The following is a 25328-nucleotide window of genomic DNA, read 5'->3' as shown; positions in this document are numbered from 1 at the left end:
CAGATCACTCTGGGCAGAATTGTTAAAGGTCTTATTTGCTAAATGAAACAGAAGCCAGGGACGGCCCAGCTACAGGGATAATCACACACACCTGAGGGTGTCTGGTTCACCCCTCATTTGTTCCTGCTTCTTTTACTCTTTAGCAATGGGATCGTTGTCAGTGGAGCATTGGAAGGTAAGACATACAACCATATTAAAGAAAAGTTTCCAGGAGGGAATGACATAGCTATTTGTATGTGATATGACTGATTCTCATAAGCGTGAGAAAATCAATGTCACTGCATTCAAATTCAATATGTCAACTACTGCCAGAAACCACCTCAGGCTGGGCCCCATGACCCTGAGGTGAAGGCCACAGCTTCTCCCCCAGGTGCTGTCCACCTAGTTCTCCCTTCTGTGCCTCATCCTGCATATCACGGTCAGACAAAGCTATTTAATAGACCACCTTCAACTTGTCAAGTTACCCTCAGGGAACCCCTTTTACCTGAAGAGGAAGTCTAAACTTCACTGCTTGGTTTCCTTCCAAAAATCTCACCCACCATGTTGATTCAACCATATTTTCTCATTTTCCAAGTGCATCCTTAGCTCCAGTAAGGGAGAAGTGCACTATTTACTGGATGGAAAAATCCAATACTCACTTCCCTTCTGTGATTTGGCCACTGCCCTTATCCAGGATGACCTCACTGTTACCCTCTGCTTTGCTAAATTTTACTCATTCTTCAAGACACAGTCAAGACCTACTTCCCCCACAAAGCCCCTTTCTGATGATTCCAGCCTGTAGGCATGTCACCTTTTTCTGGACTCCTACTGCCCTCACTTACAGTGGCAAAATATTGACCACTCTCTTGTTTCTTGTCTCTTGTTTCTTACTTGTGTTTTTCCAATCAGACAAGTCAGGGTTTATGTCTTGCCCTTCAAATCACATCAACAAGATTGAACTGAGGGCTCTGTGACATTTACAAATCCTAACTCTGGTTCAGGGTTTTCAAAGTGACATCTTAGAGACTTGAAGGAAGGACTCCTTAGCTAAAGCTTGGGAACTCCAGGTCCCAGCCATTGGAAACGTGTTGGTGGGCTGATGGGTTGAAGTGGAGAGGAGCTTTCTAGATTGGCCCATCCGCATTCACAACTATCTAAAAGCTTAACTACTGGGGAAGTCGAGTAGAGGATGGGGCTCAGTCCTTGAACGAACCATCCCTGCCCCACAGAAAAAGTAATTTGGTCCTTGTAGGAAACTTGGAAAGTACAGAAAAGTGTAAAGAAAATAAAAATCATCTCTAATCCTACCAGCCAGAAAGAAACATTGTGAATCTTAGTGTGCTTTCCAGTTTTCCAGTTATACACACATAAGTATAATCTGTCATAGTTGAGATCATGCCGTACGTTGAGTTGGGTAACCTACTCTTTTCACATACAATTACACCATGATCACTAAAACTCCTCTAAATATATTTGTGTTGGTTCATTCCCCAGGAAGCAGACTCTGAGATACATGTTGGTATGCAGGATGTTTCTTAGGTGGTGCCCTAGAAATCAGCAGCTGCTAAAAGGGAGAGAAGGAAGAAGGACGAGACAGAGGGATCAGTTGCACTGTGATGTAGGCATGTTCCGAACTCAGGTCTGGCAGCTCGCTGCTCGAAAGCTGACATTCAAGAGACAAGTATTGGTAGCAAAGGAAAACTTGCTTTATTCAGGAGGCCAGCAACCTGGGGAGAAGGTGGACTCATGTCCAAAAGCCTACTCCCCACTGCTGATCAGGAGGCAAGAGCTTTTAAAGGGGAGTTTCAGGGGTGCACTGAGGAGGTGGGGGGCTACGTGCAGAGCAGCACGGTCAGCTCCAACAGTCATCTTGAAATTGGTCATGCGGTGGTCTGATCAGCATCACCTTGATTGTTCTAAGTGCAATGAACCTTCAATTCCAGAGTTGTTTTATTCCCATCTTCTTGAGGCCAGTTCTCGTAATTGTGTAAGACGGAGCAGCTTACATCATGACTACAGCCTGGTCATCATGTAGTTAAATTCTTCCACCTGATGGGAGTTTCAGTATCTATAAAACAGCTCAAAGGATATGGCTCAGAATATTATCTATAGCCCTTGAGGAGAAACTAAAGACCCTCAACTTTGTTTAATGACTAAACTATTATCATTTTGTCCTGTTTGACTGCTTTTCTTTGCTTTTGCATTTTTTCATTTCTCTGATTAAATTTATACTTTGGCTAAAGTTTTTCAAGCAGGCAGAGGACATGGGGGGAGGGGTCTGTCCTGGGAAGGCTCCATAGGGTCCTGGTCCGTTACAGGTCCACCAAAGGCCTTAACCAACCCCATAGGGAACTCTGGAGCAGGCATGGCCCTCCTGAGTTGTCTGAGGTTGGAGTGAAGGGGCTGGACATTTACATCCCCAGGGGGACTGCTCATTGGTTTCAGGCTTACTCTGGAAATTCACATGATTTAGGCTAGGCAGTGTTCTTTAGCTAAGGCAGTCCTCAAAGAAGATTCAGAGCTGAAGGCTGTCTTGGAGCAGCATTCCCAGAGGCCAGGAGAATAACTCCTTCATTGCCAAAGAGGGATCTGGGCAACATGTCAAAGGCTTTACACTCATAATACTACACTGTATAGCCAACAGTGATGGCTGAAATTGAGTACTTACCATATGACAGCATTATGCTAGGTGACCTCAGCCCACAACTGCTCAAAAAGGTGATTATTAATGGTATCCTCTTTACCAATGGAGAAATCAGATGACCAGACACTCCTTGGGTCCCACAGCTGATAAGCCTGGGGAGCCAGAATTTGAATCTTAAGTCTTTGCTTTATTTGTTTGGGTAAGTACTTTAAAGAGTGTTTTCAGGTAAGAATTTAAGTTTCCAGGCAAAAATCTGACTACATATTCAAGTGATAAGAGGTGTGCTGCACTTTCCTTTCATCTTCATGATGAACTAGAAGGATAATTTTCAGAAATGGCAAAAACGATCATTCCTAGCCCCCAGAATTAGAAACACTTAAATAACTACAGGAGGTCACATCTTTAAAAGTCATGAATAAAGGGCAATGGAGACTGTTCCCTTCAAACTCTTTTATTCAAAACACAGAGCAGCAGCTACATGTGGATGTGAAACCCCGAACTCAACCTGCCCCCTTTTTTCTACTATGCAAGTCGAGGATTATTTCTCCTGCATGTGAGAAGGGTTGTATGTGGCCTCCCAGATCCTTTTAGCATACCACATCTAGTGTTATTTCCTATCTTCAAAAAGCTATTCCAGTTAAGGGACAATAAAAATTAACATTTAATTCTTCATGCTATTATAGACTTTAGAATTTTTTTGGTGAAATTCATCTTTCAGTGTTAACTTCATACAACTGTTTGACTAAGTTTTCCACAAGCCTACCCAAAGTTTTCATAATTTTTAAGCAAAATTTCCTGAAAAGAGAAAGGCTTTACCAACTTTTTTGTACCCCTCTATTTGCCATCCTGTAATCTACACATGCTGCTTATTAGTCAAAATGAATACGGTTTCAGGGCAATTGCATTTATTTGTTTATCCCACTTAAGCATCAGCACAAAAATTAAAATGCAGGGTCAGTTATTGCTGGGGAGTATTCAGCACTGTAATGTGGTTGCCAGGCAACCTGTGGGCGGGCGTTAGGTAGACGAAGGGAAACTCATCAGCAGCGCTTCAACAGCAGTATTGGCTTTCATTTCAAACGTGCTAAATAATAGGGCCATGCAATTCGCCTCCTTTAGCCCAATTTGCTTACTTTTCTTCTTGAATGGAAAATTAATCTGGTTTAGCGCTGGGTAACATTTACAACCATACTTCCTCTAACCAGGCACTAAAAAAAAAAAAAAAAGTGTTTCCCACTTTGGAAAATATGGAAGGTCTGGTGTTCTCTCTTTCTTCCTTCCTTTCTTCCTTCCTTCCTTTCTTTCTTTCTTTCTTTTCTTTCTTTTTCTTTCTTTCTTTCTTTCTTTTTCTTTCTTTCTTTCTTTCTCTTTCTTTCTTTCTTTCTCTCTTTCTTTCTCTCTTTCTTTCTCTCTCTCTTCCTCCCTCCCTTCCTCCCTTCCTTTCTCCCCTCCTTCCCTCCTCCCTCCTTCCCTCCCTTCTTTTCTTTCTCTTTCCCTTTCTTTCTTTTTTGGTTAAGAAAACACAGGGTCAAGGCAATAGACTGAAGAGCTCAGGAAAAAGAGGGCATCTCGGACAGCACTGTATGAGCCGTAAACACCCTCATACATCTTCTAGAAAGCCATGTTTAATAATTTCAATTTGTTACCTACTATTCTTGAGCTTCTGTATGTGTGTTTACACATACACACAGATATTGGTGAGTCAGAACCCCTGCCAGTATGGAGTGCCTCGAGTAAGAGTGGGTGGTTCTGGGATCTAGGGTGGGTTTGGGGGTTGAAAGAATCCTCCCAGGTCCTGAGGAGGAGATGCAGGAACTGACCAAGGCAATAGGCAGTGCTGGGGAACTTGGCAAGAGGTCAAAGGGGACTCCATTTCTACTGCAGCTCAGAGCCAGCTTCTCCTCTACTGGGTTAGGCTCACCTGTAAGGCTGAACATAGCCCTAACAATGCACCTTGCACAGAGTAGGTGCTCAGCAAACGTGTTGGCCATGCACATGTCTTCATGTGTGGAGCCCGGACACAGGAAATGCTGTCAGGACAGCTGCACTCAGTCATGGAGTTGTAGGGGAGCGTATTTTGGGCCTCGTGTAATTTCCTGTCTTAGGGATGAAGAAAACGGACTAGCGTCCAAGGCTGGCAAGCTGTTCTTGGCTCCATGCAAACCTGGCTTCAGCTCTGCATCCTCAGAAACTCTCCTGTGTGTTTTCCCCTTTGAGTAATTTAATTTTCATCTGCCTGCTCTCAGTTTGCAAGAGCTATTAAGAGTGCGCTCAAGGCTCAGCTTCAGAACAGCTCTCAGAGGATTCCCATGCTTTTGCAGATTTTTAAAAACCTGGTCCAGGTTAAGGATGCCAAGATGCTTACTGGAGGTTCTTCTTTGAAAACACCTCTCCTCTCCTTTCTTCCTTTCTGTTGCTATCAGTAGTTTAGATCCTTACTGTCCCAGAGCTGGGCACTGGTCCAGCCTGCTAACTGGGCTTCCTGCTGGCAGACTTCTACCCGCCCAGTCTACCCACTGTGTCCTTACAGCCTTCTTCCCTCCACAGGCTGTCGTTTGCAGAATCCTCTCCAGTTGTTTGCCCTTGCTCTTGAATACCACGTTTGTCTGATCACATCAGCTCTTTTCACAGACAACAGAACACCCAGGCCAGGGTGTCTTAGAATGGAAGCCCAGCTGCCTTAGCGGTCTGCAGTGGTTTTCTCCAAAGTCTAGGAGCACTCAGAGTTTGAGAACCAGTGTCCTGTAACTTTTCACTTGAACAACTTACCCTCTACAGTGCTTGTGCAGTTGAATTTTTGAACCCAACATAGTGTTTTACATTGATCTTGAAATAGCAGTCACAGGGGAGAGGCACAGCCAGGAGAGAAAGAGAGACAAGAAGAAATAGAGGCAAAGAGAAGGTTAGACATCCAAGGGAAAGGGAAAAAGGAGAAGGAGCCATCAGTAGAAGGATGGAGATAGAGGATCAGAGATGAAGGAAGCCAATCAGGGCCCCCATGAGAGGACTTTGTGATCTTAGAGCAAAAAAAAGCTTTCAGGTGATTAAGAGGCAAGAGGCAGCAGAATAAGGGAATCAGGATGCTGGGAGGAGGTGAAGGCCAGAGCATGAGGATTTGGTCAGTCTTTTGGGTGAGAGAAGTCCCCCTTAGAGTCAGTAGGCATTGACTGAGCAAGACAGATGAAAGGGATTGGAATCCCTCTTTCTCTCACTCTTTCTCCCACTTCCGACATTTTCCATCCTTCCCCGCCATCTCTTGGAAAGCTTATCTTTCTCTTTCTTGAATCAATCAATCGATTAATTGATCAACCTCCCTTCTCCCCCTTTTTCCCCTCTCTTACCTTAAAAGTGTTTTGCAACACTCGGCCTATTAGTAGGTTATGAAACCAGTGTTGTGAGTTATAACAAGCACTTTCAAAACACTGAAATAGGATAGAATATATAGAATAATATACAATAAAATAGAAAACATTAGAGTGCATCTTAGGGTAGGGGTAAACTCTTGTCTCAGTTATACGTGTGGGTGTGAATGTCTGTGTATAAAGTTATTTTCGTATTATATATTATGGTCAAAAAAGTTTGAAGGCCACTGGGATATAATTTACAACTGAAGAAATCTCTTTATTATCTGATATAGCTAATAATCTTTTTCTGATGAGTACTTTTAAGAGGATCATATTGATAAAGTTTTAATATTTATTTTTCTCAACTTCTACCCCACCCTCAGAGTCAGGAATTTTTAAATTACTTTTTCCTGGAATTTTTTCTCCTTGTGGATTAGCATCCATGGAAAGGAAATATGTTCTCTAGCAGAAAAACCTCATAAAACCCAGAATTCACATTAAGTACTGGCTTCAGTTAAATCTGCAGGCAATATTCATCTTCTGGGTGCAAACCAATTCTGATGGTTAGGTTGTTGGCTCAGAGAGGGCTTATTTCATTAACCACTCTTGGATACAGTGATGGCAGACAACAGGATTTTGAGATGTGTAGTTAATTAATTTTTTATTAGATATGGTGGGTTTGCTTGGGACAAGGAGAGATAGGTAGAGAGGATCGAAGCCTATCTTCAAGAAGCCTCCCTCCTTGAGTTCAAGTCTATTCTGCCCATCAGAAGAAGGTGTTCAGTTTACCTGATGTGTACTAGCTCACTAAACATTAGTGTTAACTATATGCAGCCGGTATGGTAATTCCACCATCCGTTTTATCTTTACTATTTTACAAATCTCAAAAGTAATACGTATTTGTTGAATCAAAATCAAACAACACAGGTGTCTAAAGGAAAAAGTCCAAGTGTTCTCCCCTCTTCTCTACCCCTATGGCAACCAGGCTCATGCTTTGGTTCAGAAGATAACGTTGGTAACTTGCTGACTTGTAGCCTTCCAGATACAGGGCAATGTTACTCAAACTTCAATGTGCATGCGAGTCTCCTGGCGTCTCATTAATGCAGGTTCTGATTCAGCAGGTCTGAGATGGGACCTGAGACTCTACTTTTCTAACGAGCTGCCCCTTGATGCTGATGCTGCTGGCCCAGGGACCACACATTAAGTAGCGAGGGCTATACTGCTCACCGTCCAATACCGCAACCACGCACCGCATGTGGCTATTTAAATTTAAATTTCTTAAAATTAAATAGAATTAAAAATCCATTTCCTCACTCACACCGGCCACACACCGTATGTGGCTATTGGCTATTGGATTGGACAGCATGGATAAAGAATGTTACTTTCCAAAGTGGTTGCACAATTTTGCAGACCCTCTGTCAGTGTGTGTTGCAGTTTCTCTGCATCCTCATCAACATTCAGTATTGTCAATCTTTTTACTTTTACTAGTTCTAGTGAGTGTATAGTGGTGTCTCATTGTGACTTTAATTTGCATTTCCTTGGTGATCATTGATGTTAAGTATCTTATTTCTGAGCTCTCTGGCTATCTGTATAACTTCTTTTTGAAATGGCTGTTCTAATCTTTTGCTTATTTGTCTTCCGCTAGGTTGCTTCTTATTATTGAGTTGTAAGAGTTCTTTACATATTTGGGCTCTAAGATACTTGTCAGATATATGGGTTGCTAATGTCCTCTCTCAGTCTGTGGCTTATCTTTGCATTTCCTTAATGGTGTCTTCTGAGGAGCAGAAGTTCTTATTTTGATGAAAAATAGTTTTCTATTTTCTTCTTTTATGGTTAAAACTTTTTTCTTAAGAAATCTTTGCCTAATTGCAAAGATATTCTCCTGAAGCCCTTCTTCTGAACTTCTAAAACTGTAAGTAGTTTTAGCTTTTACATTTAGGTCTATGATCCATTTTGAGTTAATTAGGTCTATGATCCATTTTGAGTTAATTTTTTTGTATGGTGTGAGATAAGGGTTCACATTTCATATGAATGTCCAGTTTTTACAACATCATTTGTTTAAAAGACTATCGTTTCTCCATAGAATTATCTTAGCACCTTTGTCAAAAATCAGTTGATTGTTTATGTCAATTGTATACATATAGGTATAGTTAAGCACTGGTGTATTTAAGCACTGATATATTTTTGTATTTTTTTCAAGCTAAATGTACAGCAACATCAAAAAACTGAATCATGATCTGTTATTTTACTACCCAAAGGAAATTGAAGGGAAGACCCTGGAGGTGACTCATCTCCAATTTAATAGGCTTATCATGAATATTGGTGAGATTTGTTGTTCTGTTAGGAGGACAATAGATAGAAACCACAACATTTTCATTGTTTTATATTATTAACTTGTATGCTTACAGATAAATTTTAGGGATTTTTTAAGTGAATAATATATCTTTTTAAAAAACTGAAACAGAATATGTATTTTTAAAATGTAAGCTATTTTTTCCTAAAATATAAATTTAGGCAATCCATCATAAAAAAAGTAGACTAGGATTGTTTTGGTGTTTTGGCTTATGTTCTGAATGTATTTAGGCTTGGGTTGGTGACTGGGACTGACCTAGGAGATCACAGTCAAGTGGTGTGCACTGCAGCACATTTCCTACTAAACGCCTCATTCTGTGGTGCTCCTCTGTGATTCCACAACAGGCACAGACTTCCTGAGCCCAGTCTGTGGTCTCATCCTTTCACCCCTCACGCCATCCTGCCCCTCCTCTAAATCCTGAAAGTACTGGACGAGAGGGCCCATCAGGCTTTTGAGGAAGAAGCCACCACACTGGTGATAATCGTCTGGATGCAGCCTTCCTAATGGGTCTGTAGACCACGCCCTGTGAGACCAGTGGCTCTTTCTGTGGGACCACAAGAGTGTAGGAGAGAGTAGGGGTACATTTAAACTCTGCTCTATAGCAAGCCATGGTTGGTAAGGTTGTACATCCTGGTTAATTGCTTTAGTTACTTTACTCATGCTTAAAATACTCACTGATTTTATTTAGAAAGGAAGAATGGTCCAAAGAGAGGAAGAATGCAAAACTTGAAGTCTAAATCTTTGGTTGGAGTATCAGTTCTTTCACTTGCCTCGTGTGTACCCATAAATAATAGGAATGATATCAAGTGACACACAAATAAGAGAACTCTGCAAACTGTGTAACTCAAATGATATTCAAAGCATTTTTCCTTCAGTAGCCCCCCAAATTGCTGATATTCAGATGTGAGTCATTACTTAAATAGGCTCTGTTGAAATCAAGTGCATGATGGCTTGTAGCTACTTGCTGGATTCACTCTCTTTAAAAAGCTCATCAGCAAACATTTGCTTGCTGAATGATTCCCCTGTAGCCTTGAAATACGTTAAAGTTGGTTCTACAGAAGGATAGTTGCTAAAAGCCTAGGTCAGAGTCAACTTGTCATTTGTTAAGGGTTAATACTTTTGCTGAGGAAGAATTGAAAATCCTAGGAAGACGAAGGGCTAGAAATAGTGTGCCATTGTCTATGACTTGTAAACAAAAACAAAACCAAAACCTTTTCCCAAAAGGCTACAGAAATACATTACTTCAAGTATTATAAAATAGGTATGATTACATTTTTCCCTGGTATGAGCTAATTTCAATAAATATTTTGTTGGTAACCATTTTTCCTCAACTATAATAGTGATGCAAACTCATAATAGAAAACTTGGAAACTACAGACATGTATAAAGTTGAGACTGAAATTCATCTACAATATTTGCCTCCAGAGATAATTGTTAACATTTTAATGAAAATTTTCCAGTCATTTGTACTCACATATGTCTGTATTTTTAGAAAATTTATAAACTATTCTTGGTATAGTTTTGTATGTTGCTTTTCCCCCCCACTTAATAGCATAAACAAATGCTGATGTTGATGAATAGTCTCAGAAAAAATAATTTTGAAGTCTGCCTGATATTTTGTCTGAACTTAACATATCTAAAAATATTTATATATTTTTTTCCAAATTATTCTTAACTTTAATGTATTAAAATTAAATTTTATCTACTTATATTCGTAAATGTTAAATTTGAGTTGCTGAAAGAATTCTAAATTCTGTATAGAGGAAGGAAAGTAAAATATGTACATTCAGACACACACATGAATTTTAAACGTACACCATGCATTCTCAGCGGGGGCGATATCACTCCAAAGGGAGTGAAAATTGGTTCTGTTGGTAAAAAAATCTTACCCTTTTTATGGATAAAGCATAGATGTATGGTACATAGAGTAATATAAAGAGATATACAGTATATCTGTAGAATTAAAATTCGTGAGGGAGAGGGGAAATTAGGGGAAAAAAAGGTTTCTTAGAGGGGCAATAATGAAAAAATAGTTGGAGAAACATTGTTAGGGGGGTGATTATGAGAATAGGCTGAGATAATCTAGTAGAGAATTGAATCCTGCAGGGCAATTCAATTACTTTAAACCTAAGCTCAAATCAAAGAAATCAGTTTCTCTTCTAACATATAGAGTCTTCTGATGTAGTACTATAAGTTCTATCTTGTTTTAGCTGTCATTTCTTTTTGAGTACAGGTTGCAGAGGAAAGAAAATATGCAAGTTAAATTAAGGTTGGAATTCCATATGTTTCAGTTATGTTACATAGTATCACTGTATTATAAAACTATTCATTGTCAAAGGGAAAACTAATATCTTCCACCTTAAAAACCCAGAATTAATCATTTACCTCTTAAAAGAAAATATCAACTATTTTTTTGTATTTTAATTTCACAAACATCAGTGGTTTTCCAAGAGTATGAATTCCCATTTTACACACATCTAATAATTGAAAAGACACCATTACCACAAGAAGAAAAATGGTAGCAAGATGCATTGACTTAGAGGGTTTTTTAATAGCAGCTTTATTGAGATATAATTCACAGATGATAAAATTTCCTCCAGAATGTATTAAGTACTCTCATGACTCAACAATAAAAAGTTCAATGACTCCATCCACTCAAACTCCTTGAAGGGAAATACAGAGAGATTTAGTAACTGTGTGTGCAGTTTTCTCATGAGGAAGATCATATTTCTGTTGTTTAATGGACTGAATATTATGCCCAGGTGGTCAACTCACTCTTTTTCTAACTTTGCAGGGAATAGGTATCGTTATGGATGCATTCTGGTTTACTATAAAGTTGTCCTACTTTCATCAAGCATTCTTTCTGCTAATATTACTTCTGACTTCAATTCCAGCCCTAGAAATGTGTGGGTCACAGTAGGCTTTATTGGATTTTACCAAAAAACCCCAAAATTTAATGACTTAGACAGCAAGGCTTGTTAGCTTTTCATTTGACACCTTTATTTAAGCAAATTATTGCATGCTGTCACCTAATTGTTAGTCACAGCAGGCCTAAAATTACAAAACCTGCTTGAGGTATGTTTGTCTAGAAGCTATTAAATTTCAGTTGTCAACCTCCAACAGCAATGTTTGCAGAATAATCATGATGCATTTCTAGTACATCAAAACTAATCTGTAGTAAAACTGACTTCACTTCCAGAAAAAAGGTTAATTTTTATTTGGTCCTTTCACTCAACAAGTGGGAACAGCAAATGAATGGATAAGTCCAAAAGGAAATACAAAGTGTAAGAAATAGTTCCTACCTTAAGGAGTTAAGAGTCTAATTAGTTGATTTCTCTCACCTGTAGAGAAATTAGGCTAGCCCCACTAATAAGAGTTTATTTTGGCAAAGACTATCAAAAGAAATATAATTTAAATCTGGGAATATGACTGGAAAAGGGGAGAATCAGGAATAATTTAAGGATATTTGTTATTATTAGTAATTTAATTGTTCTAGAAATCCAAGCCAATGTAATAAGATAAGAAAAATATATAACACCATTTAAAAAAAAGAAATGTACCTATATCTTTAAATGTGGATAGAAAAATTATCTGCAGGGATACATGCTAAACTATTAAAAATGGTTGTTTCAAGAAGTGGGACCAAGAAGTGGAGAGGAGGTTGACTTTTGTTTTCCTCTCTACGTTTCAGTGTAGATTGAATTTTCTATTTTACCACAAATATGCATTAAATTGTTGCACTATTAAGTTAAAAAAAGTTAAGGAATCAACAAAATCATGAAGAAGGATCCTCCACAAGCCAGAAAGTGAAACTAAATGGGTTATCAAAACAGAAGTCACCTCAGAAGATTTTTAAGAGCTGGAGAATGGAGTCATAAGATTGGAGAGTTGGTGAGGTGAGAGTATGAAATGGTGAATAAAACAGACACATGGAAAGACTGACTGGGGAACCATCTGTGACAGTGAGGTTTCATGTGTATCATGAAGTGTGGGGTATCCATGGGATTAAGTGGTCATTATAAGATTGAAATGTGAAAGTGCACAAGTAACTTCTTTTTAGTGTTAAGCGAGGAAGTGATAAAATCTGTTATAATTTACATTTTCCTCTCATATTTTTTATTTAAAATTTTCAAATCTGTGAAAAATTTGATAAAAAATGGTATAATAAACACCTGTATACTTTCATCTAATATCATTGGTTGTTAACATTTGTCTCTCTCTTTCTCTCTCCATATATACTTTTTTTTTTCTTTCCTTGAACCATTTGAAAGTAAGGTGCAAACATCATGACACTTCACCTCTCAATGTTTCAGCAGGTTTATAACACATATAACTGTCAAATCATAATAATAGCTATTGGTTTTATACCTCTTACCATGTGCCTGGCCCTGCTTTGCATGCATTCCCTTATTAATCCTTAAAATAACCCTTTGTGGAAGGTATGATATCTCCTTTTTGTTGACAAAGACCAAGATGAGATTCAAGCCTATCCCCAACTGGCTCCAAATTCCATGCTTAAAAATAAGACAGGATGAGTGAAACAACATTCAGTTTCCATTGAACTTCAGAGGAGGGTGCAATCATAGCAGATCAGAGTGGTTTAGAAACATTTCCCAGAAATGAATACCCTTGACCTAGACTGACAGGAACATTTTTCTTTCTTTTACTATTGTTAGGAAGATATGTCCTAATAGAACTGACATTTAAAAATCCATCTTCCCTTTTTATTTCCAAAAGTAAAATTAACTGTATGTAAACATTTACTTCTCATCAACTTTTCCTTATGCATAACTACGATGTCATAACCTCAAATAAAGGGTATTACAATATATGTTACATGAAAATATGAAATTTATTTTACTTTGATGGCATTAAGTATTTTCATGGTGGGAAATAATAGATTACTGTAAAAGACATTTCTGTAAGTAGCTGTATAGAGAATTTTTAAATCATAGGAGCTGTCGTAGCAGGCCTATTTCTAATGTATATAGAGATGCTATGTGTGCAAATATATCATCCAGAATGCACAAGATCAAAAGCGTGAAACTAAACACAGTTCATAACTCTACAAAACAAGAGTGAGGTTGTGCCAAAACAACTTTGCTCTTTCTATTTCCCATTACAGCAACATTTAAAGAAGGATTATTTCCAAAAACTTGCATGAGTCAGAAGTGAGGAATGAGTAATACTGTGCTTTGGACTTTATGAATGTTTTACTGCCAAAGGGACATTATCTAGCTTTTTTTCAGTAAGGCAATGGGTTACTGCCTCATCCTCTGATTCTTAAATAGCTTATTTGGAAAAACTTGAATATAATTTAAACAACCAAGGTACTGGCATCATCTAAATTTAGCACTGAGTTTCTTTTAAATTTTCTAATTTAGTGAATAATGCTTTAATCTCATTTTTACCTCAGTGGGAATGACTTCTGGGGGCTGAATGTTACAATAACCTTAGAATAGGTCAACAGATTCTTTAGCAAGTAAAAAACAAGATTAGATTAGATTGACTCATTCAAAGTCAGAATACACATGAAAATATATTAGTGTCTTGACATTTCAACTTTCTTTGTGGATTTAAAAACTATATCATGATGAAAAGGTCAATGAAAAATATTCATGAGGCCCATGATGAAGATGAATTTTATGTCTTTTAATTTGTACATTCCAATGGGATCTGGAAGTCTCTAAATTCCATTCTTCTGTGTATTCCTTATCCTCACTTCCAGATTTCCCCCACTGAATGTAACATTTTTGGCTCTTATTATGAATAAGCCAAGAAACTTTTCTAAAAGGCCTAAGATTGGGTTGAGGGTCCCTATTTTAAGCCAGTGGGACCATGTTAGTTTTTAATTTCTCAGCCACTTTTTACGGAGCATCAACTGTTGTTCCATCACTGGAGTTGGAAAAGTGAGCATAAACCATCTATTTTTTCCCCCATCTAATTCTTAGATCTCACAAATGAACCTTGTTTTCCCATTTGACAGACCCAGACTTTAGTACAGTGATCCTGGCATACACTTAACAATTAACAATCAGAGTCTTTCTGGAGGAAGCCCACTTGTAAGCTGCTGAAAGAGAATAAGGTTCTTCATCTTAGAGTAAGAGACATACTCTAAATTGCTTAAGGGGGCAAGATTTAATCTATAACCTAACTACGTCATTTTGTTACAGGAAGGGACTAAATAACACAAAGACCTATCTTTTTAGCGTAAAGGTAAGAGCAAAATACATAGCTTGTGAAGGCTAAAGTGAAATGGGGGTTGGGGTGGGCAGCAAGGGGGCTGCACTCTGGCTTTAGGAAGGAACCAGTAATATATTAATGAAGTATATTTTCCTCTTCCTTTTATTAGTTCAAGATAATCACTCATGTCATCAGTATGGACTGAGCATGGGGTCAAGAATAAAGATAAGATTTTGAAATATACATTTTGAAAATCTAAGAAAATTGTCACTAATTCATATCCCTAATCACTTGAGAACCTCTTCTTTAAAACAAATACAGAGGTTTAATGACAGACCCACTGTTCTATCATGAAGAAAAAAACATATGGATTGGCTAGTTTTTCAGCCAATGATGAGGAGATGATTGGACTTTTTATAGCAGCTTCATAAGGATGTAGCTTGTTGTCTTGGCATCTGGAAGGTGATTGGTAGAGGAAAGTTATGAGTTGTTGGCCCAATTCTAGTCATCAATTTTGTCAGTAATTTATTTGAAGACACAAAATTATCCCTTTTCTAGTATAAGAGCAGTACACATGATACAAAAGTGAGACAGGACTAGCTAACATAACAGGTAACAGAATTAAGATGGGACTTTATTATGACAGACAATAAAACTACAGGTAGAACTTTGCAGGGAGAGATGCAAATTTCTGTTCTCAGGTTCAAAAACGTAATTGTACATTCAAAGAGTGAAGATGTCCTTAAGAGATCTTGAGAAATGTAACAATTCAGAGGGGAGTTACTATGCTGATGAAGGTTCTGAAAAGTATTTTACATGCATTCACTTTTCATTCATTCATTCATTTACTTATGTACTCAATTATCATATGGCAAGAATAAACCTGAATTCCTGGCTCTCAAAGGGTTACATTCTAATTGGGAAGGTAGACTCACAACTGATAATTACTGAACAATGTGGTGAATGGTAGAGGAGAGGGTTGAGCAGTTCTGCAGAAGCAGAGAAGGGTACAACTCTGGGGTTACCTTCACAGAGGGGCTGACTTTTGAAAAGGATTTTCAAGATTAAATAGGAGTTCACCAGAAACATAGAAGAACAGGCACAGCAGGAAGGGGGGACAATGTGAATGAAGAAAAGAGGATATTTTGATCTTAGGGTGCACATTAGAAGTGCTGGGAGTTGAGGTCCAAACCTTAGGCGGGAGCCCATCTTGAAGGGCCTTTTGTGCTACGTTAGAGATTGGGGTCTTGGATTCAAACAAATTGTAGTGAGGGTGGGCTGGGGAGTGACTAGTAGATTTGTGTGTTTTAAAAAGATGATTCTGGCCTGGAATATCATGGATTCTGGGAGGGCAGTTTAGAGCCTTTTGGGAACAACAATGTAAGGCTAAGGCCTGAACTAAGTCAAGGAGTAATAGGGGAAAGAACACAGGGGAAACACTAGGAAGACACCAAAAAGATAGAGTCCTATGAGATACAGTCAGAGGAAGTGAGTATGTTTAACCTGGAGGAGAGGAGGTTAAGATGAGCAGGTGTCTTCTGATACCTGAAGGACCTGATATTGCTCAAGACAGCAGAACTAGGATCAGTGGGTAGAGGTCATGAGTAACAGTGGAAGTTATCCAAGAATGGAAAGGAATTCCTCTCTGGATAGTGAGTTCCCTGTCCTTGGAGGTATGCAAGTAAAGCCGAACCACCACGTGTCAGAGATGCTGCAGTAAGGATGTCTCCAACTTTGGGAGATAGGTTATACCATATAATCCCTAATGTCTCTTCTAGGTCTAAAATTCCATGATTCTTTGATCCCAATAAAAAGTCAAGGCATCCAAATGAGCTTTAAGAGACACTGATTCGTATCCTTCTTAGAGGAACTCTTGAAGTTCCACTCCAAAATGGAGAAAGAGCGAACAAATTGGTTTTGATGTCAAACAAAAGCAAACTGACTCTTATTGCTTTTTAAGTCAAAGGCTTTCAATCTGCCCTCGTGATGGAGTGAAGATTTCTTACTCTGGACATTGGAAAGTCCTCAAAGAACAGAATCATGCATATCTCGTATCCGGTCCTGTTCCCGCAGACCTGAGCCTGGTGCCTGACACACAGCTGATGCTGAATAAAATTAAAGAAATGTACTGGGTGCTGTCACACATCACCCAGATCTGCCTTCAGGACGGAAGGACCCATTTCCCCGGCTGCTGGGACTGCGGTCGGCAGATGGCCCTCAACCCTCTTCAGAATTGCCCTTGGCTGGGGCGGGGAGCTGCCTCACCCAAGGTCATGCCCTCTTTCCAGGGCAGCCAACATCTGATAACTGGTCAGTGGGAGGGTGCAAAGCCTGGCCTCCCTGCTCGCCCCAGGCTGGGACAGGTCTGCAGGACATCTTGGCTCCAGAGCTCCCCGTGGGGCTGGCTGAGGCCTCTGCTGTGACAAAAAAGCCCATCCCAGCCTCTTCCTCCGCCCAGTCCTGCTTCTTTCCCTTCCTTTTTACAGGCGTTGATCCTGATAATACTCCTAATAAACCCCCTACACACCCATCTCCATCTCAGAGTCAGCTTCCCAGGGAATCAACCCCAGGGAATGACCATCTGAATGAGAACCCATTTGGTTTCTGACAGAGTTCTGTAGAACACAGAATGAAGGGTCCTTGGCTATCAACAGTTTTGACAAATACTTCTGCCCTCAGTTTCTTCACAGTGGGCCTTTCCATTTTATTCGGGGCAATAGGAATAAAACCCTTTTCATGAAGTGATGCTGTCAATTCCCCCCGTCCACCTTCCCCCTCCAGTTTTCTTACGTTGTTCAAAACAGTGACTATTGTTTGATGTAAGATCCAAGGCTGAGCTTTCAGACTGTGTGTTCATTTGGGGCTTGATTACTGCTCTTTGGCCTTGGTTTGTTTCCGTTTGATTTCGGATGATCATTAATCTTCCTGGGAAAGCCTCCAGGGGCTGACGGTGCCCTGGCCTATGCACTGATATGAGCAGAATTATTCAGAAGTTCATGTATCATCCCCTCTTCTGACTAAATCTTTATCCTCTTAAAGTCCCCACGTGTGCAGTATTTAGAGGGAGAAGAAGGATATTGGAGGGCAAAGATGTCGTTTGAGATTCAGCAAAGGAACGTAACTGGGGCTGCGTTCTGGGTTGTTGGTGACATGACACAGGGTCCTGAGCTCTGGTTCATCAGCAGCTGGTGACCTAAAGCTGGAGAGAGACACTTCACAGAGGGCATTGGAGTTGCTCAACATCAAGAAAATCCCTCACAACCTGTGAGCCCATCAGGCTGTTGGTGTTAAAAACAAACAAACAAACACCTTTTCTGAAGTATAATGTACACACACCAAAATTCACCCATGTTAAGTGTATGATTTTCAGTAAATTTACCAGGGTTTCTTTTCTGAAGCAGAAAACACAGAAAGTGGTTGGCGTGACTATTTTCTCAGTTCTCCCGAGGATGGTACATAGCTAATATAATTCCAGATGCCAAGGAAAGAACTCAATCCAGTATATACTATGAATGGATGTCTTAGGATCTTGAAGATTAATTCTCTCCTGGAACCCCAGGTGAAAAAGACAAAGCCTACTTTGCAGCATTTTAAGTTACATCAAAGAAATGTAAGTAAGTATAGTTGAATGTCCCTAAGTCAGACAGTGTTGCAATTGCACTGTGTAACCAAAATTTGGTAACTATTGTGGTCATGTCGCCATATAGCCTAGCCTTTCCTTTCCTTCCTTCATAAGCAGAAATATCAGTACGAGAAAAGAGACCTTACATCCATTGAAATACAATTAATGCAAAACTGCTTTGAATACGGTCACACACTGCATTTTTATGGCAGTATTAATATTGCATTCCTCACAATTCAGGTATTTTCTTTGTTGTTGCACAAGAACACTTTTTAATATAGTTGTAAGGAACATTACATGTTTTTTTGTTTAGCTTTTGTTTACTTCGTGCAGCTTTACAGCCTCATTTTTTTGTGCATGAACAGTATCTATAGATATCCTACAGAACATTTTTATTTTGCTGATTTCACACTATTTTCTTAATCTGGCCCCATTTAGTGACACTTGAATGTTTCCAATGAACTGACATTATAAATAATGCTACAATGATACTGCTTGTTGCTTAGGTCTGAATGTCTGTGTCTCCACCAAAATTCACCCATGGAAATCCTGATACCCAATGTGACAGTGTTAGAAGGCTTTTGGGGAGGTGATTAAGTCACGAGGGTGGAGCCTGCATGAATGGGATTGGTTCCCTTATAAAAGAGATCTCACAAAGCTCCCTAGGTTCCACCAGGTGAGGACACAGCGAGAAGGTGCTGGCTATGAATCAGGGATTGGGTTCTCACCAGAAAGTGGCCATGCTGACACCCTGATCTTGGACTTCCCAGCCTCCAGAACTGGGAGAAGTAAATTTCTGTTGTTTATAAGCCACCAAATCTTCAGTATTTTGTTATAGCAGCACGAATGGCATGAGAAACTTGTATTCATTTTTTTCTTTAGAGTCATTTATATGTATATATAAGTACATATGTATATATAAATATGTATGTATATATGTAATTTGTCAAATATTATCATATTTATGTTGTCTTATCCAGTATAGTAGCCATTAGCCACATGAAATGTGGCTAGTCTGAACTGATATGTGCTTTAGATGTAAAATACACACTGGATCTTGAAGATTAATATGAACAAAAGAATGCAAAATACATCATTAATACTTTTTATATTGGTTACATGTTGAAATAATATTTTTTATATTTTGGATTAAATAAAAGATTATTAAAATTAATTTCACCTGTCTCTTTGTACATTTAAAAATGTGGCTATTAGAAATTTTAAATTACATGTGTGGTTCACATTATATTTCTTTTGGACAGCACTCTTCTAATGCCTTGAAATTATTTCTGGATTTTCAATTCAATTGATTAATTTTTCCTAATAGTTTATATCTAATTCCTGTGGTCTTATAATTATTTTAATAATTTAAATATGCTTGAAATATGAGTACAATGATACCTTTAAAATAGTACTTGGTATTATTGATTTCTTATGTTTCCAGATGATGTGTACCATCAATTTATAAAGTTCTATATATTTATATCATGAAAACTTTTACTTTATAGTGCATTAAATCTTTTTATTAACTTAAAAATATTGTCATCTTTTCTAATTTTAGGCTTCCCAGGTACCTGATTTCTGCTCTATTATATATATCTTTATTTTTCCATCTGTATTTTACATTTTTCAAGCCAATTTTCCTGAGTTGACATCATTGACTTTTTTCATTGTTTTAATGGGAACTCTTCTTGTATTTTCTAGTGGTGTGTCATCAGTATAAAGCAATGCCATTGAATTTTGTGACTCTCTTCTTAATTCCTCTGATCTTTTCTTAATTATTTTTAATACTTTTATGACTTGTTTAGTTCTACTTTCTAAATATAGCTGCATTAACTTACAAAAACAGAATTTAAAATTTCATTCTTTCCTGAATTTATGTATCATCTTTTTTTCCTTCCGGAATGCAGCATGCTAGCATTTGTATTTGGCTTTTACTATTAAAGTACCTATGCTTTATTATACTAAGGTAGTAATCCACTGTGCTTATTTTGCTTATTTTTTATGATCATCTGGGGATCATAAAAAATGGGAATGCGGTTTCATAGATTTCATGCTATTGTTTTCTGCATTAACTGAGTTCATTTTTCTGTCCCAGTATATGATTAATTTGTAGAACTAGAAAGAATCTTTATAATCCCTTGCCCTATGATTCAGTACTTTCCGTATGTCTGTTAGCTCCACTTTATTCCTTACATTTTTCAGCTATATTGTTTCTCTTCTATTTGTCCACAGATTCTGCCACATCCTTTTAGTCCTGAAATCTATAATTATATTTCTATGAGTTTGTCCTTGTACTTGGCCAGCTTCTCCTACATATGCCTTAGTCAAGGACTGGCTTCAAGGTCATCTCAACCCATGCAGTAGCACAGGCTCCTGCTCTCAGAGGGGCCCTGTACTTAGCTTAATGCTCTGCTGTTACTGTTTTGAAACTCTTCATAATTTCTGAGAAAAGGCCCTCCATTTTCATTGTGCAAGGCGCTGCCGCAAATTATGTAGCCAGTCCTGCTTGTTCCTTATATCCTGCGACTTTGCTGAACTCACTGTTATTACAAGCTGCTTGGAGATGATTTGTTGGATTTTCTAGATCAGTCATGCCATCATCTAAATGAAATCCTCTTCCAGCCAGGTAGCTTCGGGAAAGTCCTCCGGTTAGCCCTTCCCCACCCCCAGGGTGAAACCTCTTCTAAAAGTTCTCTCTTCTCGTCTCCTTCACTGAATGTCAAGTGTTCTTTTCTTACTTCCAGAGGCGCTGGAGGAGCTTGTGGTCAGCTGTCCAACAGATGAGACTCACTTCAGGCCTCCCTCAGCAGGACTTTTGTCTGGAGAAGCAGGAGCGGCAGCCAAAGTAAGCTCTGCCCCTCACCTCTCTCCCTCCCCACGGCCCAGGAATCCTCATTTCCTCAGCCTCCTAACGCAGAAAGGATGGGGCTTGCTCCCGTGCACTTGGGAGTTTGGGCCTGTGATCCTTTTCTGCCGTACTCCTCTCTGCTTTAGCTGTACACATCGTCCTGGAGGTCCCAAACTCACTTTCCTTCAAACCTTAACCTTTCCAGACATCCTGGGAGTTAGAGCTGCCGCAGGAGGGACCGGGTTAAAACCCACTGGAGCATCCCTGAAAATTTTAACTTGAGATGGGCTTGTCTCTTACCTGTGGTTTGGCCTTAGGCAAGTCACTTCACCTGTCTGAGGCTTCTTTGTCTGCCCATCTGTAAACTGGAGGAAATGACAGGAGCTATGCTTCAGAGTGTCTGTGGGGGTTAGGGTTAGGGTCCCTGAACTGGTGCCCAGGGTGTACCAAGTGTCAATGACGCTCCCCTGAGCTTCACGGCTGATCCTCAAGCCTGGCGCTAGCTCAACACCCTGAGCTCTTCTTTGTCTCTCTGGACAGTGGCCTCAGGAAGGGATGCAGGGGAAGTTCTCCAGGTCTCTGGGCCTCTGGTAAGGAAGAGCCAACTAGGATGACTGAACTGGGTCTCAATCTGCAGAATATAATACAGAGAGAAAAATGTGTTCCCGTAGCTACCCATTGTTCTTGGGCTGGACTTTCAAGGTGGGCACGCTGGCTTTTTTCCCCCTCAGGACTGCATAGTTGCTGAGTTAGTGGAGCCATACTTGGCCCTGGGCAAGTTACCTAACTTTGGGTGTGCCCTTGTAGCCACATCTGTAAAGTGAGATTAAATGCGTCCTACCTGCCCCTCTTCCTGGTCGCGACACCAAGTTCCTCCTTCCCTCTTGCTCAGGGAGGCTATTGGCTCAGAAGGAGATAAGCAGGCCCTGTATTGCCCGTTGACCCTGGTTCCCTTTGTCTCATTCTTCTCATTCCCCAGATTGACCTTCTTTATTTTTTTCAATGTAGCTGCTGCCACATGCTGAAACGCCACTAACAGAAATCCTACTTCCAGATCCTGGAGATAGAGTCTTGATGAAATAAATCCATAAAGCTTGACTCTCAAAGCAGGCCCACCCCCGAAGGGCCTATGTTTAGGCCTGGGTAAGGATGTAAAGCTGCTTCTCAGATGTCCTGCTCATCCCAAGATGCCTGCATGGCCTGCCCCTAAGGCCTGACATGGTGTGAATTTGCCCAGGGACACTAACTGCTGAGTACTTGGTTCCTGACCCCAACTCTACTCACACCAGAATCAAGTAGAGCTCTCGAGCCAGCTGCACAAAGAATACTCTAATTCCACTAATGCTTTCTGTCATTTTGATGCATAGGAATAATCCCGTTCCCAACCCATGACCCCCATTACTCACCCACCTTTCTGGATTGATAAATGGTTTTCTCCATTACAGTCTCTGGTCGCTGGGCTAGCCTCTCTCTTTCTTCTTGATTCACAATTTGGAAGGACACAATTTCTGTCCTCTCATGGTTTTGTGTTTCTTTCTCTGAAGAGCTATTAGCTTGTGAGATGCACTAGAAAGACTAAAAAGGTTTTACAACATGCTGTGTGCTGATGGGGGCATTAGTGGGCAGTTGTGAAATCCCCAAGTCAATGTAATGTACAGGAGTCAGTTGTCAATAACACCGCTAAGGAAATATAGTGTGTATGTTCCAACAAATACCCGTATTCTGTGATTGAGCAGACACTTTATTATATTCAAAGTGAAAATAAAGGGGGCCATTGAATGGGGCTCTGAAATTTGGGGGTATGGAAAGTTTTACTGTGAAATATTTACCACACCCCAAACTCACCTTTATGGGGACCAGTGAGAAGGGAAGTACATTAAATACAGATGAGGCTGAGACTTCCTGTGTGTGCCAGAGAAATCTTGTGAGTCTAATTGACCTTTGGGGGAAATTACTTGTGAGCTCGAATTGCTACCTTTTTAATCAGCATTCATATCCTCCTTTAACACTTGCAAATGTTGGTCTGCATCCATCCCAGAAGGCAGGTTGGGAGGTAGGTCAGCGTTTTTATCCCTGTGTGACCAAAGAGGAAAATGAAATCCCCAAGGTTTAAAGGATTTGTCTTATGACAGACAGTGACTAAATGGCAGGGGTTCTGATTGGAACTCCTAACCAAAGCATCTCAGGTCTGGGGGCTGAGTCACACAGCCAGGCTTACTTCCTAACATCCTAAATTAGACAGAAGGTTTGAATTTCACTACAAGTAAGAGTGAGAACGGTAGATTGTTGGAATGAAATGTTTATACACCACTGCAGAGAAAGGGGCTTATGAAAGACTTAAGATTTAAGCTGTGTGTTTAAAAGGAAAAAAGAGGCAGAGCAGAGATGGTTGGGCTCATTTTTATGGCTGAAATGTCAGCATAGACTAATTCAGTCTTCGTAGGGAGATGGATGAATTAAAGAACACAGAGATGATGGATGAAGGTGCGAAGAGTTTATGGAGGCAGTAAGCCTGACTTTGACACTGGAGAATATGGTGATGACATTTTTAATTTTGGATGCAACATAGAGTTAAAAACCCAAGGTACTGTTATCAGAACTGGAGATTGAAGGTGATTTAAAATTGCTCCACATACTCTAATCGCATTAACACTGTACTCTACTAGACACTTTAATTGCCCCTAACTGTTACAAACACAGCAAGACCTCAGCATCAAAGAAGTTACCATGTTAGGAAAAGAACCATTTTATAATTCCCCAAGTGGAGAGAATCTTCCCAGAGAAGAGAGTGTCCTGGGATAAAAAGAAACCAGGGAACCTAATTTAAACGGTAGGAAAAAATGGACCAATTATATGCAACACTTGAACTCAGACTATGGGAATACATGATTGCAAAGGTATTCCACTTCAAGGCAGCAGATGATGGGGAATCACCTCTCCACTGAGAAATACGTAGCTTTGGAAGAGGGCTGAAACATTACATTACACACAATATTAATTCCCCTAAAATGAAGACTACCAAGAACTGAAAAAAACCAAACCAAACAACCAACCAAATGAACAAAAAACCCAACAGCTAATTTGACTTTAAAAAGTTTTTAAAAATCTGTGACTTAACACCCAGAAGCAGGTGGTCAAAAGAGTCATTCATTATGAATTTTGCCTTCGGGCTGGAGCGGCCCAGACCATCCTGGTAGATAATTGCCTACCCTATTCTTAAGGTTCTTGTGCAAAGGAAATTCCAGAGCAGTGGCAGCACAAGGATTTCCTCTCCATGGAGCCTGAGATCCCTGTGGCCCTAGTTTATCCATTTCCTCTTGGTCTTGTGCTAGTCCCAGGTGAGCTCAAGATCCTCTGTTTATATGATCACATGATACGAAAAGATCATTTAAGGCTCCCTGCACATTAGGTCTTAACAAAGGTTTAATAATGCAAGCAGCGTTTGGTTGGGTCTTAGTTTGTGCTCCCGACTTCCCCAGGATGACCTCTGACCCCTGTTCAACAAGCCAGACTGTCACTTCCTTGAAGCCCTGGTTCATTCAAGTCTTGCTCCCATCCCAAGCCCCCTCCTGGGTGTTCCTCTGTACCCAGGCAGATCAGAAAGCCGAAGCGCATGGCTCCCAATCTCTCTTCACTTGCCCCAGATCCCTCCTCTGTTTTCTGAGCTTTTTGGGTGGTGTTGGGTGTGGCTGGCCGTGTCCTAAGCCTTGTCGTCCACCGCCTGGGTAGCAGGATTAACCTGTCTTTGCTCTCTCACTTGGTCTCCACATGTCTCTACCGAAAAGGACAAGGTGACATTTGGCTAACTGTTTGCTAATGTGCATGAGAGTGGGCGCTGTCTAGGGAAGCTTCCTTTGGCCAGGTAATTTGTACATTTTCACAGCAGCCTTCTGGAGATTTCGTCCTCTCTCCTGTGTTGTGTACTGCTACAGGTGGGCCTTTCTAACTCATTAAGAAAGGGGTTGGGCAGCGTGCCAAGCTGGAGGGGTAATGTTTTTGGTCTTGTCAGGTTTTGCTACATCGCACCTCTCAGGGCTAGGTCAGCATTTTTACTGACCTATGACAGGGCTGGGATGGCTCCTTTCATTGATTATTTTTAACTACTTTTTAAATTGGAAATGTAATGCATGCACAATGGGAAATAAACCTCCCTCCGACCCCAAACTCTCAGTTGCCTTCCCCGATAGCATCACATATGGTCCTTTCCATAAAGTCCATGTATAGTTAACAGATGCTAGCTTCATAAATGAATTTATTTGTAACAGATCATACGGCAAAACAGGAAGAAAAGTTGGAAGGCGTAGAATAAAACATACTCAGCATATCCAAAGAAAGAGACCTTACAAAATAAG

Source organism: Balaenoptera acutorostrata, chromosome 4 (genome assembly GCF_949987535.1).
Source record: "Balaenoptera acutorostrata chromosome 4, mBalAcu1.1, whole genome shotgun sequence".
Taxonomy (NCBI): domain Eukaryota; kingdom Metazoa; phylum Chordata; class Mammalia; order Artiodactyla; family Balaenopteridae; genus Balaenoptera; species Balaenoptera acutorostrata.
The sequence above is the reverse complement of the archived record's forward strand: the minus strand, read 5'-3'. Positions refer to the sequence as shown.